Below are 17,775 nucleotides of genomic sequence, written 5' to 3'. Positions count from 1 at the left end.
AAGATAGATGATGTGAATTACTGTCATTACCAAAATTGCTGGTTAAAGGAGAACTTCTAAGCACCCTGCATTGCTCTAGCAGTTTGACTATAGGAACCACTGTAATTACAAAGTATTTTAAATCATGCCAGTACTAACACGATCTGGAAATGGAAAATACCGTGCTAGTCATTGCATCTGGAAATTAATGGTTGGCATGGAAATGCATGGAACTGGTTACTCATGCTGAGCAGTGGGCACACTGAGGTCATGTCCACCATCACTCCTGACTACCTTGGACTACAGGCAAAGGCTATTTCCATTCTCACCCACTCTTCTGGCAGCCCCCAGATCCAAGGGCTGCTGCTCACAGAGAGCTGATAGGGGACTGAGCTGCCAGTCACAATGTCCCCAAGTGTCAAGAGAGGTGACACACAAAGGCCAAAGGGCCACACAAGCCACATCAACCTCCCTCACCAGATCAAATCAACATAAAGTCAAGTAATGCACAGAGAAGCATTTTAGTGAGTCTATTTGGAATAATAAATGTTAGGAACTTCTTACTAGAAACCTGTGAGAGAGGAGTTTGTAACCAAGCAATTTCCACTAAAGAGGGGGAAAAAACAACCAATTAAAAAAAAAAAAAAAAAAAAAAAAAAAAGTCTTTACAGCAACTTCCAGATTCAGCTCACACATTTTACTGGCAAAAACAGCTTTTCCCCCCAGCCTCTGCACAGGGAAGGAGTTGTGGGTGGACAGCAGAGAAGGACAGAGCAGAAGCTCATCCATGTACATCACACCTGAGCCCTGGTGCTCAGCACTCAGGTCCCTTCCCTGACACTGTCCCAGCTGCAGGTGGGAGAGCTGGGCTGCTGCACAACATCCTGGGGACCAAACACCACCAGCCTGGAGAGAGCCTGTCCTTACCCACTGCAGAGCAGCTGCTGTGGGCTTCTGTCTGCCAGATCAAAGGAGAGCTCCTTCCAATAAGCCAGGGTTACTCAGGAAGCTGGAACCAGCTGCCCTGGCATGGAGCTCACCCAGGATCCCTCCAGCCAGAGCTGCAGGCTGAGCTCTGCTGCCCTGAGAACAGGAGCAGCCCAGCTCTCAAAGGCAGAGCATCTCTTCATCCTCTGTCTCTGCACCCCTGGTTCCAAGCAGTGCTTTTGGTCCCCTACATGGATAGGGTGACATCCACTCTTCCCTACAGATCAAGCTACAGCAGCAAAATTCACCATTGCATGATTATTTTATCTGCAGAGTCTGAAGCACCTGCAGGAACCACTCCCAGCTCTGTGCTGTCCTCATGCTGTCAGTGAGTGGAGCAGCAGCAGAACAAGGCACAGCACAAAGAGCCACAGAGAAATTTTACCAATACAAGTGAGGCCACTGCCTAAATTGTTTCTGTCACAACCAGCTCAGCCCTCACCAGGACCAAAAAGAAGGCAAAACCAGGGCAAATATATCATTAGAATAATAATTAAAATAACATGACTCTAAAAACACTACCCAGAATCTCCTCTGCCAGGATTCACACACTATTTCAAGCTACAGCCTGTTCAGTGATGAATCCAAACACCTCTTTCTCTCACTGCAAGCTACTGCATCATTTTATCCAGGAGTACAGAATATGAGCCTTACCTCTCCAGTAGGTCACCTTTTTCATGTACTCCACACACTCTTCTCAAGAGAAGTAGGCTGTGACTTCAAGGGAGCACCAGCATTTTGTCCTCCCAGGGAGAAGAGAACTCACACCTTTCTGAAGTCACCAAAACACCAGAGCCCACAAGACCTTTCCCTTCCTTAGGACGAGCTCTGGCCTCTGTGCTAAGCTCCCAGCTCAGCTTCTCAGTGACTGGTTAAAACCCTACAACTCACTCCTTTCTGGGAACTTCTGATTTTCACCTCATTTGGGGATCATTTTCCCACAGTTGTTCCAGCTGGGAGGCACAGTTGTGTCTCCCCCATGTGAGAAGGGTTTAGTGTGAAGCCTCTCTCTGCCCTTCTCCCAGGCTCCAGCCCCAAAGACCTCACTAATGAGGCAATGACCTTCACCCCATGGGTTGTGTTGTCACAGCCTCTCAGAGTCCTCTGCTGGCCACAAGAAGCCACCCACACACCTGGCCCCTCTGCACGGGGAGTTTCCACCCTCCCTCACTGTGGGGATGAGGGAGAACCTGCCTCTGTCTTGTGTCCCCCTCCCTGGGCTCCCAGAGCCAGGCTGACCCAGAGAATCAGGGTGTCCAAGTGTGTTTTGGGCAGTTTTACACATCCAGCTGGGCAGTGGGGAGCTCCTAGAGACATCACTGCTTCCCTGGAAAGCCTGCTGTGACAAAGGTAGACATTTCACATCCCATGGCTCATTTCAGCAAGGATTTCTCCCAAAGCAGTTCTCTCCCAAGCTGATCTCCAGGGCTGGGGGCCCTGCCCATGTGTGTGTGCAGTCTCAGATGCCCAAGGCTGCTCTCAAGGAGGTTTGGTGGGGGCACAGGAACCTTTCCCCCTCACATGTGCCTTGCAAAAGTGATTTCAGGCTGTGCTATCTGTCCCCAGCCCTGTGTCAGCCTCCCAGGCACTTCTGCCTCTTCCTCAAGCTCTGCTGATCAGCACCATTTTCATGTGCTCTTTGTTCTTTCTGCATCTGGGTCCCACATTTAGGAATCCAGCACTCTGCAGTGCAGCAGGGATTGGGGGGCAGTGCCCCAGACACTTAACTGGTTGTTCACCAATTCCCCCACTCTCTGCAGAGGGATCTTCCTCCAGCTCAGATGGGTGGGCAGCACTGCCCACACCTGCTCAGGGCTGTGCTTTAACAGGGGTTTGTGAATCTGAGGATTTCAGCAAGGTCTTAACACAGCCCTTAGTGTAACTTGAGTGATTTACACACCAGAGAATTTCTGCAAAGTTCCTATACTGAATATTGATAATTTCCACTCTCATTTCTGTCCTTCAACAAGACATAACTCAGCATGATGTGGAAGGAGCTGGGCCTGGAGTCTGGATTTCTGTTTCACATCATCCCCTGCATAACTCTGTGCAGGAGGCCTCAGTTTCAAAATTTGAGTTTTGCAGAATTTTGGAAGGAATGGCTGTGATGGGATGGGCTGTAAAGGACATAAAGCACTGCATGCAGGGGGCAGAGGTTGTGGTGAAGGTCTGGAGTGACCACAATGAGCAGACAAGCACAGAGTGACCACAGGAATGGATCACTTCCAAAATAACTGGGAAATCACAGAGCAAGTCAAAAAATCAGGAAGAGTTTGGCCCCCATCCACCTGTCCTCATGCAGGCAATGCAGGGGCCTCTCTGATACTTTGTTCAATGGAAAATTTATCCTCTCCTCATATTTGTGATGTGTCACATCTCTCAGCCTGCTGCACAGGCAGATCTGCCAGCTGAGGGTTTTATAGGCCCTGCAGGGAGAGGAACAGAGTGAGCTGATCCCATCACCATGGAGAAATAATTAAGAGGTTTTGTTGAGTAAGGCTTGGGAAAAAAAAAAAAAAAAAAAAAAAAACTGGAAATGACCAAGGGTCTTAATTGAAATATATTTCAAATTTACAGTTTTATCAATGATTTCCTTTTTCTCCACCAAAAAACACGTCTGGAATAATAATTAAAAACCCTCTATGAGAAAAGGTGTTGTATAAATAACGTACAGATGTCAGACATGGGGAAGTATTATTATAGGTTTAAACTTGCAGCAGAATTTGAAGGAAAGCTGTGTGAAAAATTTTTAGAAATACATTCATTTTTATTAGAACTTTATGTGTGCCATTTTTCAGCCTGTTCCTCATAAAAAAAGCAAATTTGAGCTTCTCTAGAGCCGTGGTTTCCATAAGCCAGGTTTAAGTGTGGGCACGAGACAATCCCTGCAAGGGGAGGGAGCTGGATCTGGGAAAAGCTCACACAGTACTTCTTGCAAACTAGGGTCAGTTTAAAACCAAAATGTGTATTTGTCTGACTTTAGGGATGGAAGAAGACTTTGGCTCTGTCATGAGCTGTTTAAGGCATCCCTTCATCCACAGAAAACAGTGGATCTGCACAGCTCAGAGAGCTGAGAATTGGGATCCCTGCTGGCTGTGAGCACAGCTCAGAGGATGGAGTATTTGGCAGAATTAGGAGCAAGGATGGCTGAAGGGGTTGTAGGGTGCTGCTGGGGACATCTGGGGACTTGTCTGTCCCTCCTTCCTGTGTCTGCACAGCTGGGCACAGACCTCACCCATCCACGTGGATTCCTGCCCTGCAGTTCACATCTCTCACAGAGAGTCGAGGCTCCTTTGAAAGCTCATCTTGTGTTCCCTAATCCAACCCGGAAAAGAGACATATTAATACCAACAGATACCGCCCACACACAAATCAGGAAAATTAAAGGGCATTGCAAAAGTGCCTGTTTCCAGTGGTCAGACTGGCTGCAGACGGAAGCAATTGGGGCTGCACTAAACCTAACAGGCTGTAATTGTCCAGAGGCATTGTCTCACAGTGCAGCTCTTCTCTTTGGCTCTTCACAGAGATTTCTTGGAATTATTTCAATTTCTTTTCTGCTTCAAGTATATGCTGCATTTCAGATCTTTCCATGTCACAAGAGGATGAGCTAAAAGTTCATCAACAGCCTATGGCAACATCTCAGTGGAGAAAGTTGAAGTCATTTCTTAATGCCATTTCTTATTAGCTATCATCATTGTGTAAATGCTGCAAGTACAAGAGAGCAGGAGGTCTGCTGTTAATCATTATGAACCTTGGTTTCTCCCTGCCTAGCAGTTAAACCTTCAGAATCATTTCATTTCTTTAAAATATACAGAAAACTGGCTTCTCCCAGACCCTTGGGTGTTCTAGTGAATAATACTGTGGACTTAGTTCCCAACCAGCTTTCTGTAGTTAGTTAGTTGGATAGATCCTCTATTTAAAGATAAGTTCCATCCCACCCCTCTGCAATCTGGTTATGATTACTGGTTACTGCCACCCGCAGACTGATAAACTTATAACAGCTGCATTGCAGGAAATCACCTCCAATTCAACCCTGATGTTGTAGGGATGTCTTTAGTTAGCTTAAATAGGCTTTTAACATTCATTTTTTTTCGTGTGCAAAACACCTATCATTAATTTTGACTCGAGAGATCAAACAGTTAACAACGTGTTGATCCTAGCTTACTTTTAAGTGATGTATTGTATCATTTCTGAGAGTTATGAGGGGTTGATATTTTCTTTTGCTAATGCATCAAAGTCGATAAGTGAGGGGGGCAGCCCTGGGAAAGGAAGCTATTAACAGCTCTGCTCGGAAGGTTCTGAGGGCCACATTGCGTCATAGCCCTCGAGTTTATTGAATGCTAACTCTTTTTTTTTTTTTTTTTTCCCTCCCCCTAACCAAAGGAAATGAGTTTCTATAATCCTCTGCTTTGAGCTGCATCCTCAGTGGGGTAATGAAAAATGACCCACGCCATCCGATAGCGCGCTGCTCTGCACACAATAGATCTTCACAGGGCTGCCCCAGCCCCAGCTCTGCCTCCTTGCTGAAATGCACAATGAGTTTATTTACTGCTGCTCTCAAACACAACGGGCACAGCGGGGGAATCGCCCCGGTTTGGCTTGGCAGGGTAAGAAAGCAGCCCCAGAGAAAATGACCAAGAGCAGAACGTTTTTACAAGGAGGTTCTGGAAATGGTGGCTTGGTGCACACGCAGAGAGCAAGGCAAATTGGTTCCACCAACAAGGCATCTGCTTCCTTGAAAACTCCTTTTTTTTTTTTTTTTTTCTCTTTTTTTTTGGCAGAATTTGTAGGCGAGTTGGGCATGTTGAGTGATTTATGGGGCCATTAAACATACACTAAATCAATCTCTATTAGGGGGGGGAAAAAAAAAAAGTGCCATGTACTTAAAAAAGGCCCTGGAGCGAGATTGCTGAGCCCAAGGTCTGATGTTGTGAGGCAGAGTGGTCACTGGCAGTTTGGAGATGTAACATGAACTCAGTCAGTCAATTGGGATATGACAGTTTGTAATGTTCCATGAATCCAGCAAAATGTGTGTCCAATTAACTACCACTAAAGGACCTTATTTATAAAATAATAGTTTTGTGGTCAGGTTGCACTTTTTCCACTCGTTTCTGCCCACAGTTCAGGTTGCACATTCTGTGTGTTTGATTAATGCAGACAAACATCCTTTTGGGGCTGGCTGCTCCTGGCAGGGCTGGGCAGGGAAGAGGCTTTGTCCCCATTATCACAGATTTGGGCTGGGAATGGAGGCAGGAGAAGGATTTTCTGCTGGAACTAAGCAGCAAGAATTAAAGCAAGAGGTGGTTCTTTGCTGAGGGATCTCTCCCCAGTGGGAAGATCCAAGTGCTGGAAGCACTGAGCTGGCAAAACCCTCAGCTGTTTACTCAGGGCTGTTTTGAAGCTGAAGAAATTTGTAGGTGGTACAAAAGTGGCCTTCAGTGCACAGGAAAAACATCCTCCTTAGAAAACACATCTGAGCTATTTAAAGGACATGTGCAAAATGTATGCATCCCAAAACAGCTCCTTTCCCAACATAATTTGATTTTAAGACCCTGCAGTGGGCAGACATTCACAAATTCAGGCCAAACAAGGTTTTATGAACTCCCCTCTGAATTGCCTATGCAAACAAGCATAACATTCAAAAGGAAACAGGCCAAAAGTGTTTTGTGAATAGAGCATTAAGATATTTTCTTCTTGACATGGTAAGGGATGGAAAATCTGTAGCAAAGCCCTACAGCTTGTCAGAGAAAATTCTCCTGTGTGTGTGTGTGTGTACACACAGACGTAGGTGCTGGAGAGTGACATGAAAAGTGCTACAAGATGGGATGGGGGAACTCAGGAATGCTCCATGAATCCAAGAGCATTTCTCACCCAAGCTCAGCATTTTATGCCCAGCTTTTCTCCAGCATTGTTTCCAGCAAAATTTTTCTTCTGATTTCCGAATGAAAATATTTTAAGTGTGAAATGTTCGAGTTTTGAAAATGAATAAACAACTTTGTTTAAAAATTAAAAAAAAAAAAACAAAACAAGAAGCAATCCAAAGTGCTCAAGACAAACAGAGTGAAAAGGCAAAGGAATGAGATTGTAACAGGCTGACATGGATGTAAGAGAGGACATGGAAGTGGTGAGGATTTGACTTGCACTGGAGCCCTGTTCCTCAACAGGAAATCCTTGAGCTCCACCACAGCCCAGCACCTCCTGCAGCTTAGGGATCATCTGGGAGAGGTGTCTGGAGCAGAGAATCATTTTTTTGCGGAAAAGAGGCAATGAGATTTAAGTTTTGGATCCCACTCTCATTCTCTAGGGTTCAAGGGCAGTGACAGCTGAAGGCACCATTAATTTAACAAATCTAAAGCAGGTAATTGCTTTGGTGATACAGCCTAATTACAAGGAAAACAGGTCAACACTGGATTTCCCTGAGTGCAGGGAGATCATATGCAGTGTTCTCAGTATTTTGGCAATCAAGTGCACACCCATGAGACTCACATTTCCAGAAAATCCAGGAGAAGGAGATCTTCTCTCTAAAGACCAGGAAAACAGCAACAGAAGCAAGACCCAGGTTAGTGGATTTCAGGTACCAGAGGGCTCTCCCCAGACTGGAGCTGACAAATTTTGCAGCAGCAGAGAGCAGCCCTTGCTCAGACACACACTGGGGTGTCCTTGGCTCAGGACTGCCCTGCCTGCACCCAACACCTGCAGCTTCAGGGTTTTTTTGCTGCCACTGCAGTCCAGTTTATCCTGGGGGATTTTTCATCCACCCATAATTTTTCCCTCTCCTGCTTGCACAGCCGGTGAAATGAAATCCCTAAACCTGCCTGGCACACCCTCCTTGGCTTTTCTCCTCTTTTTGATTTGCATTAAAAAGAAACAAAACAAAGCTTCTCCCCCCAGCCCAAAACAAATCCCTTCTCTTGCCTTCTTTCACGACAAAAGAAAAACCAAAATAAACAAAGAAACAACTGCCTTCCCTCCTCCCTCCAGCCCTCGGGGGCAGTGTGGAGGTAGAATGCCCTTTCTAATTTCATTGACAGGTCTGTTGATATATAGGGTAATTTTATCTTAACAACCTGTAACAAAGGATAAGACAGTAGTCGTCTTGCATTCCAGACAGTAGGAGATGTTTACTCATTCTCCCAGCAGACTCTCTCATCACTCATCTAGACTTTATTAGGATGCCAGGAAATGGGAAACCTATAATTTAAGAAATGTATCACGCAGAGAAACTTCTTCTGTTTGGTAAATAAAAGGTAGCTGAGGATCTGAGGTTAATTTTCTTTTTTAAAAAACTGTTCTCACCAGTTTCCTCATTTCTTCCCAGAACTTTACTTTGGGCTAAACCTTTACAGAGTGTGGTACTGAGGAAAAACATCACTGGGCACCTCAAGAGGGGCTGGGATGTGTCCTAAGCCCTGGGCTCTGGAATCCTGTGCTGTTTTTTGGGGCTGTGCTGGCAGCAGTGGCTCAGCCTTCAGAGCTGAGACGTGTCTGTGGCAGGGATGGTTCTGTCTTTATCTGTGGAGGCATCACACTGTCCAGGCTGGAAACACACTCTGAGCAATCTCCTTCTGTGGGGCCAAGAGGAGGGGAAGGCAGAGAGAAGAAAGCACATATTTTGCAGCAAACATTCTTACGGGTTTTTGCTTCCTAAGTGGCTTTCACATGAGTGTTTATTCCTGTTTACGTAGCTCGACATGAATGCCTGGCTTTGATTTGAGGACAAACTGCCCCATAAACTCATGAATGTCTGAATTTAACCTTCACCTTTCCCCCCTAACCTTCACTCCTGCTTTCCCCTTCATAATTGGTGACATTCTCGCAGCCAAATTCAATAAAATACGTGTTGCTGAGGGTGAGCTAGGCTGTGAGCACAGATGGAGGGATGATGTGTGATGCTGGTCAGCTCAGGGGAGGAAACTCCTGCTAAAAACAAGTGCTAGGACAGAATTCCTGCTGTTTCAGACCAAGATTCCCAGTGGCCAGAAAACCATTAGCAAATGAATAAGCCCAGCCCTCCTCTACCCATCAACCACAGCTTGGCTTCTCCCTCTGACAAGCCAAACAAACGCCCAAATCCATCACTCCAGGTTCTCTAAGTGCCTGTGGATCAGGGCTGCTGCCCTCCCTCCATCCCTGCAGGGCTGCTGGGGGAGCTGAGCAGCTTCTCCCAGGCACAGGTCCTGGAAGGAAGCACTCACCCACTCTGGATATCCATCAAAGAAAGGTTTCTGCTCCCAGCTGTGCTCAGCCTCCCTGCCCTGCAGTTGTCAGCCAGGAGCAGGGCTGGCTCTGGCATCCACTGCTGTGTGGGCTGCACATCTCTGCTGAGACCTTGTGTGGGTTTGAGGCTTCTCACCCCATGACAGATTCCCAAGGAGTGTGGTCGTTGTCATCTTCCAAGTAGCCATTAAAGCCAGGGTTGAAGTCAAGGTTATGTTGTGCCACAGACCTTTGAAGAGATTCTTTGTGTGCTCTCAAAGCAAACCCAAAAGACCACTGATGTCCTTCCCTGGGTCAAATCCACCCCTGCTGTGAGCTCCACCTAATCCTGGGAGTGACTGGAGGGGTGAATGTGGTCAGCCCTGATCATTAAAGGCCTCTCACACTGGGACATATCTGATCATGGCTGCTCAACTGCATGGCACAGAAAAGAGATTTTTTTTTTTTTTTTTTTTTCTCATTTTATACATGAAGTCCACTTGGAAATGGACCTCAGCAGCTGCAGCTTGCTGGAGGCAGTAATGGATGGAGGTAATTCATCCTGTGTATTTTTTTCCCTGAAAGGAAATTTAGTTTTAAAATGTAGTCATTGTGGGGTAAGAAGAGAAGGAGGAGGGAATTGAGAGAGGATAAGAGGCGTGCCTTTAATGACAGGAAAAGAAAAATCTGTGAGCTCAAACTAATGCAACTTCCAAACTCAAATAGATGTCACCATGGTGACAAAGCCTCAGACTTCATAAATTTTTTCCTCTTCCCATTTGTGGTGAGCTCTGGTACCCTGTTAAATACATCCAAAGCCTTTTAAAGACTCATTGGAAGCATCTGATCCAGTAGAAGATTTCCTCATAATAACACTCATTAGATATGGGGAGAAACCACATCTCAAGGTGCCTTCCTGTCTCTGAACACTAAAGACATTTGGAGTTAAAACTCCAAGTTTAACTCTGGAGTTAAAATTCATTGTCTGTATGAGACTCTCTTGCATAAATATGATTTCCAGCACAAAAATTCCAGGGGGGAGGCTGTGGTAGGGTAATAATCCCCAAGATCCCTTTCACCTCAAGATATGTTAATCAAAACCCAGGGTCTTATACCTGTGTCTGTAAATAATGATTGATTTAATAACCAATCCAGTGATGAACTGGAACTTGAATCATGCTGGTTTGCATAGCCCCAGCCCATTTAACCTCTTCAGACAGATTCAGGACATCTGAGTCCAGAGCCATCACCAGCTCAGAACTGTTTGGAGACCAGTGTGAAACCTCTTGGCAATCACTGCAGACAGCAGCAAATAAAACCAGCATTTCAGCACCTGACCTGAGAGATCTCTGTAAATGCCACCCAAACCTGAGACTCACAGCAGGTTCTTCTCTGAAATCCAACCACACTTTTGGCCCCAGTGCTGACCAGATCTGCCTCACTCAGCATTTGCCAGCTACAAAAATGTCATGGGTCTGAATATTTCAGGATTTACAGCTGCAGAAACCCTCCAGTGTCACCTTTCTCTCCCTTTAAGGCTCAGCCATAATCTTAAATTCAGCTGAATACAAAGAGCTGCCTGTAGACAGCTAATCCTAAAGACAGAGCTTTGTGTGAAACTTGGAGGGAAAAAAAGAAAGAAATCACTGAGAGGGATTGGCAGGAAAGACAAATATTTTTGGCTAATTTTTGCTAGTATTTTTCTCTGCTTTGGGGCTGAACTAAGAGGCTCCTCTTTTGCCCATCCTCACCCCAGAGCAGACAATTCAGCAAAGAGCAGCCCCTGCAGCCCCCGTGGGTGGGAGGGGTGGCTGAGCCTCTGCTGTCACACGGGGAGGGATTATCCTGGGGATCAGCCCTGAAACCCCAGGCTGATAATGCTGAGGTAATGCTGATAATTACACAGCAAAGCCAGCCTGTAACCCAAGTCCTAATTGCATTTAAAGAGCTCTTCTTGTCTCCAGGAAGGTGCTGGGTTTGGATTTTCCTGGGAAGCTGAGTGGTCCTGGCTGTCCCAGGCCTCCCCAGGCTCTGGGGACCTGCTCCTGCTCAGAGCTGGAGCAATATCTGCCCAAGCTGCTCAACTTTTGCAGAATTTCCAGCTGTGCTGACCTCAATTTATCCAGTTCTCTGTCAGAGTAGCCTGAGGTACATCAGGCCCTTCCACCTTTTGACCCTGGTCTTTCCACCAGGCTCAGCAGAGTTATTCCAGGTACCTTGAAAACCACCTGACATTTTCCCTGCTGTGCCTTTCCTAAATGCAGAATAAACAGGCACCAATAGATTCCCACAGGCACTGAGAGGCAGAGGAATAATCTTAACCTTAAAAAATAATTCTTTTACCACCAGTGAATTTCACAGAGTAACAAAAACCCTGCCCTCCCTAAACAGAGACCATCCTGCACATGGGGAGTCAGGACCCCCACTCCAGTTTGGGAAACCACCAAACAAGGAATATCTCCAAAGAAAATGCCCTGCATGTTCTTCCTGCCTGCATGCAATTGTCTCCTGACATTGCTGCTCACCTACAATAGGAATTCAAATGTGAAGGAACCTGAAAACAAGCAAAAGAGTTGAAACCTAGATAAATAATTTTTTAAAAATAGCTTTTTTCTCTCCTATTACATTACTACAGTGTGTGTATATAAACAAAAATGAGGTTTATAGGTTTTTTTTTTTCACTTCATGTGTTAATCAGTTAGCAATAGGTTTTATTTTTGTATGTGAGCTCTGGGTGGGAAGCACAGACAGACTTTCCAGCAGAGAGGAATCAGTCCCTGCTCTGCCCAGCCCTCTGGATCCCAGGGACACTCACAGATGTGCTTTGGGATGGCTCCAGCCTCCTTTTGATGCATACAACTCAATTTTTGCAATCAGTGCCCAGGACAGCTTGTGAAACCAAAGAGGGATGATCCAGCTTTTATTGGGAGACTTCTTACCCACTGCCAGCTGCAGGATGCTGTTTTACAGTCTGTGCCTCTTTGATATCTGACACAAGCTGCTGTGTGGCTGCTTACCTGCTAAAACTGTTTGGATTTGTCCTGGTTCTTTCTTGTCTGCAGATGGTTTGTGTCTAGGTATACTTTGCTAATCTCTCATGGCAGTTTTTAAGTAGCCCAACTGCTTTTGCCTGTGCTATTTTTGGTATGCTGAGTCTAATTGGTACCTTGCATTAAAAAGAATCTAAGTTTCAAGGGAAAAATATATTCCCTGCTTTAGTTATGATCAAGTCTTTAACATATTTTAAATTTAAAATATTAACACACAACACAGAGCTCTCTACAGTCATTACAAAAGTGCTTGTGAGGGAATAAATGAGTGTTTTGTTAAAATATTTATCTAAATGCATCAAAGCAATACACAAATCTAGATTAAAACCTTTAAGGCAGAAACTGCAAATTTTATAATATCATATAATTGGATAATCTTAAATTAATAACAAAACCAGCACATTTCAATATCCTTCCACAAAAATGATTTTATCCCTATACTGAAGACAAAGACCTAAGACACAGTTCCAGATTCCCAGGAAATAAATGCTTTACCCAGGAGGCATTTTATATCCCATTTATATACTCATTTATATCCCCTGAGAATGTGCATTGATTAAAACACTTGGTCAATGTTACAGGACAAAGAGGAAACAGGAAAAGATGTTCAGTGCTGTTTTTGTGATTTATCCATCACACAATATTTCCCCACTTTGCAAGGAGATGGGCAATGCAGTAAACTCGACCTGAGAGGAGAAAAATCATTAATTTTTGAGTGTGGCTTGAGTTTCTCTGAAGGGATCAGCCTTGCATCCATAGAGGTGCCAACAAACAGAATCCCACTCTCCTCCTGCACCTCCCTGCCCAGGTGGGAGCTGTGGAGCAGCTGGGATCTGGTGGATATCCACTGTGGCTGGGAGCAGGCTGGGGACAGCTCACCCCAGCACCACTGCAAGAGCTCTGCTAAGCCTCAGGAAATCCTGATTTCCAGGAATAAAAGTGCCTTTCATCTTATGGGCCAGTCCTTCCCCGTGGTTTAAACTGAGAGGACCACATAATCCTGTTTTTCTGTGGGGGTGTTTGTAACCCAGGGACAATGTGTAATCCTGTGCAATCAGCCCAAGACTCTGGGAGGAGAATCAAGGGATGCTGTTATTTGTTATTCCCAGTGGAGTGGCTGGTGAGCAGTGTCCCAGAGGGCTGGGTGAGAACCTCACACAGTTCCCACTCCTCTTCCTCCTCACATCACCTTTCATTTCAGAAATCAAGCAGGAATAAGTGTCCAGACCCCTTGGTGTTGTGATCTAAGTTTCTTCCCCACAGTACAAGTTTTTATCTCTGTTGAACTTTTCCAAACCAAAATTGCTTATTCTGATTGCCAGAGCTAGACCTAAATTAGAGACAGAGGAAATCTGGGGCATCAGAATTCCACTCTTCACTGAGAAATCATTGTGGATGAAAGGAGGAAAAAGCTGCTGTTTCTGCCACTCACTGGGTAATACCAGAAGTTATTCTGGTAAAATCATTTCACCCATTAGGCTAAGTATGATTTTACTGATTGTCTTAACAAATTGAATTGAGCCAAACTGTTCTTACCTCCTGGAGGTGTGACTGGAATGGAATCATTTCACATTGCTCACAGAGCAAGTCTGCAGGAGCTAAAGATCCATAATTTTAGTCAAAATTAAATAGCTTTTAAATTATATCTATTAATTAATAATTGAAGCTAGAAGAATTTGTCGCCCATGGACAGGGGAGCAAAGTCCCCTGGAATGGATGAGAATTTTATATTGAATAAAAATAATAACTTATAAAGAGCAAGAGGAGGAGAGCAATAAGTGTGCTGTAGAAAGAACAGCACTGGAGTGATCCCGGCAGCACTGGAGATGTCCCAGTGCTGTCGGGATAAACCAGGAGGGACCCGCCTGTCCCAGGGACGGGGTCCTGGGGTGTCCCGATGATGTCGGGATGAGCCAGGAGGGACCCGGCTGTCCCAGGGACGGGGTTCTGGGGTGTCCCGATGATGTCGGGATGAGCCAGGAGGGACCCGGCTGTCCCAGGGACGGGGTTCTGGGGTGTCCCGATGCTGTCGGGATGAACCAGGAGGGACCCGGCTGTCCCGGGGACGGGGTTCTGGGTGTCCCGATGCTGTCGGGATGAACCAGGAGGGACCCGGCTGTCCCGGGGACGGGGTTCTGGGGTGTCCCGATGCTGTCGGGATGTACCGGGGAGGATTCCGGGGGTCCCGGCGATGCAGGGATGTCCCGGGATGTCCCGGCACGATGGAAATCCCCGCCCGCTCTCTGGCGGCAGAGCAGCGGAACCGCAGCATCCCCGGGATGGAGAATCCATCCTCAGCCGGTGACAGGGACAGCGGGAGCTCAGAAAGGGACCGCACCGAGCGGGGATGCTCTGCTCCTTGCGGCAGCCCGAAAGCAAAGAGCTCCGGAGAGAACAAGCAAGGAAGGAAGAGGTGTTAAGAGGAAAGGTGAGAAATGGAGAGTGCAGGCTCAGAAACACCAAATCAAGGCACCTCTCTGGTCCCTGCCACGCCAGAAACAATTACAGAACCAAAAACCTACCTAGCCTCACCATAAATAGTCCTGCTTTAACTTAAAAACACATATTTAATCACATTTTATGTGGGTGCTGGATTTCTTTTACCTTGCCATCCAACACAGTATCTGACATCACTCAGGGCAGCAGTCTGGTCCATAGGTCCTGTCCTTTAGGCTGCTAGTTATTCCAGATACAGCATGTTTCTATTTCCATATCTATCTATCTATCTATCTATCTATCTATCTATCTATCTATCTATCTATCTATCTCTATCTATCTCTCTCTCTCTCCCTCTCTCTCTCTCTCTCTCTCTCTATATATATATATATGATTTTTCTGTTGACAATATGCTGTCAGCCCTCTTCCCTCCCCCCAGCAAGAGGATCCCCGAGCCGCTCCTGAGCTGTGGCTTTGTCCTCACCCACCTTCCAGTGGGAACCCACAAACCTTTTCCCCCACTGAAATGCCCTTCCTGGGTAAATATTTTTAGATTTATGCGCATCGGGCAAGGTGCTCCAGATGCCGATCTCGCTTCCTGATGGTGTCACTGCTGAGGCATTGCACTCGGAAAGGATTGTCCTCACCCACCTGTCCCTCCTCAGAGCGATCTGTGCTCGCTGGATGTTAAAAAGTCCCGAACACCTGCGTTTTTCCCGAGGTTTGCAGTGAGCGGGCAGGGAGTGCCGCGGGATGCCGGGAGGCGGCGCTGGAGCCGCGCCGGGAGCCGGGACCGGGGATGGGAACGGGACAGGGAGTAGGGCTGGGAACGGGACAGGGAATAGGGCTGGGAACGGGGATGGAAACGGGACAGGGAACGGGACAGGGAATAGGGCTGGGAACGGGACAGGGAATAGGGCTGGGAACGGGACAGGGAACGGGACAGGGAATAGGACAGGGAACGGGACAGGGAATAGGGCTGGGAACGGGACAGGGAATAGGGCTGGGAACGGGGATGGAAACGGGACAGGGAATGGGACAGGGAATAGGGCTGGGAACGGGACAGGGAATAGGGCTGGGAACGGGACAGGGAATAGGGCTGGGAAGGGGGATGGGAACGGGATAGGGAACGGGATAGGGAACGGGACAGGGAATAGGACAGGGAATAGGGCTGGGAACGGGACAGGGAATAGGGCTGGGAACGGGGATGGAAACGGGACAGGGAATAGGGCTGGGAAGGGGGATGGGAACGGGACAGGGAATAGGGCTGGGAACGGGACAGGGAATAGGGCTGGGAACGGGGATGGGAACGGGACAGGGAACGGGACAGGGAATAGGGCTGGGAACGGGGATGTGAATAGGGCTGGAAATGGGGATGTGAATAGGGCTGGAAATGGGGATGTGACTAGGGCTGGGAATGGGGATGGGAATAGGGCTGGGAATGGGGATGGGAATAGGGCTGGGAATGGGGATGGGAACAGGACAGGGAACAGGGCTGTGAATGGGGATGGGAATGGGGATGGGAACGGGACCGGGAACGGGAACAGGGTTGATTTAGCATTCTCAAATTATTAACATTTCTATTTTAGCATCACAGAAGCTTAATAGCTGAGCATGTATAAACAAGGAGTTCCAGTTACAAAATTCTCTCCTACTCGCAGGACTCTTCATTTCTGAAATTGTATTTCACTGCCTTCATTTTGCAAATAGCAAAAATATAGTGGATCCCGTTATGAAGTTATGCACTGGAGTTTGCTACACAGAATATTTTGTGACAGTCTTTGGAAAGATCTGAGATCTAGCAGATCTCTGATGTACTGCACGACAACCTGTGGATCATCCCCCACAAACACCTCCATCCCTGGCAAAACAGCACCACAAAGCTCTCAAATATGCTCAGTTTTCCCTCCAAATCTTGCCCATATTTAGTGGAGCTTTCCCTCCTCATTTCCAGAGCTCTGCATAACTTTGTGCCAGGCTTCCCCTCTCCCTTGTATCCCATCTCATCCCTGCCTGCTGCTGCTGCCTGTGCTGCACTTCTCCCTGTTTTTACACTATTCCAGTTGCCTGGAATACCCTCCTTATCAGAATGCAAGAAGCAGTCTCCAGCTCCTTTACAAACCATATGAACTTCCACCTGTTCCCCTGACAGGAACCATATGCCTCTGGATTTGTTCTGGAGCCTGGGAGGCTGCTTTGTGTGATTTGGGCAAGATCCAGCTCCCACTGAAATTAAGGAAAAAAATCCTATTGATTCCGTGGCTATTGTACCAAAGCCTCAGATTGGAAATTTCATGGGATGCTTTCCTTTTGTTTTAATTACTGCAGCACACCGGGCACATTCAGGATTCTGAATGCCAGCAGCGATTATCACTTAATTGTAGTGGTATAACACCAGACAAAGAGGCAAGGCTGGGTTTGCCATCTCAGAAGGGCAGCACAGAATCACTGTAAAGTGATTTATATAAAACCCCTTCACATGGCAGAGTTTAAAACACAAGGAGTTAGAGGCACCTAAAGACCCAGACTCAGCTGGGGGCAAATCCTCCCAAGTGATGTGAGCACACAAACTATCTCTGTATCAAAAGAACTCTGTCAACACTATTTGTGCAGAATCATAAACATAATAAATCTTGCCAGCTCCTCAGTGAACTGGCTATTTATTGCACTGGTCTCCAAGGCTTTCTGATACCAGAGCTGGAGGCTGCAAACATAAATACTGAAATGATGTGTTGCATATGCTGTGGCTAAATTTGCTGTGTCTGATTTGAGGCTTAGTTTTGGAAGCCCCTCAGTGTGTAGCCTGCAGTGCTCCCTGAGAGATAACAGAGCCCAACAAACCTCATCAGCCTCCCTGACAGCTGCAGGAATGGAAGTGATGGTGTGAGTGTGGCAGCACAGCCACAGCTGGACCAGCACGAAGGGAAAAGATGGAAAACCCAACCCAGAACCACATCCTGAGAGCAGAAAAGGTGGGAAAGCACATCTCACCCTCACCATCTGCCACTGGTGGTGAGACCTCCAGTTTGGAGTCTGGCTGCCTTGCAGGTGTGGTTTTCTTCAACCCTGACTCCAAAGCTGGCAGCTGATTTGATGTGCTAAGAACTAGAACCAGGCAATCCCCCTT

Source organism: Oenanthe melanoleuca, chromosome 20 (genome assembly GCF_029582105.1).
Source record: "Oenanthe melanoleuca isolate GR-GAL-2019-014 chromosome 20, OMel1.0, whole genome shotgun sequence".
Taxonomy (NCBI): Eukaryota; Metazoa; Chordata; class Aves; order Passeriformes; family Muscicapidae; genus Oenanthe; species Oenanthe melanoleuca.
Note: the sequence above shows the minus strand (reverse complement) of the source record.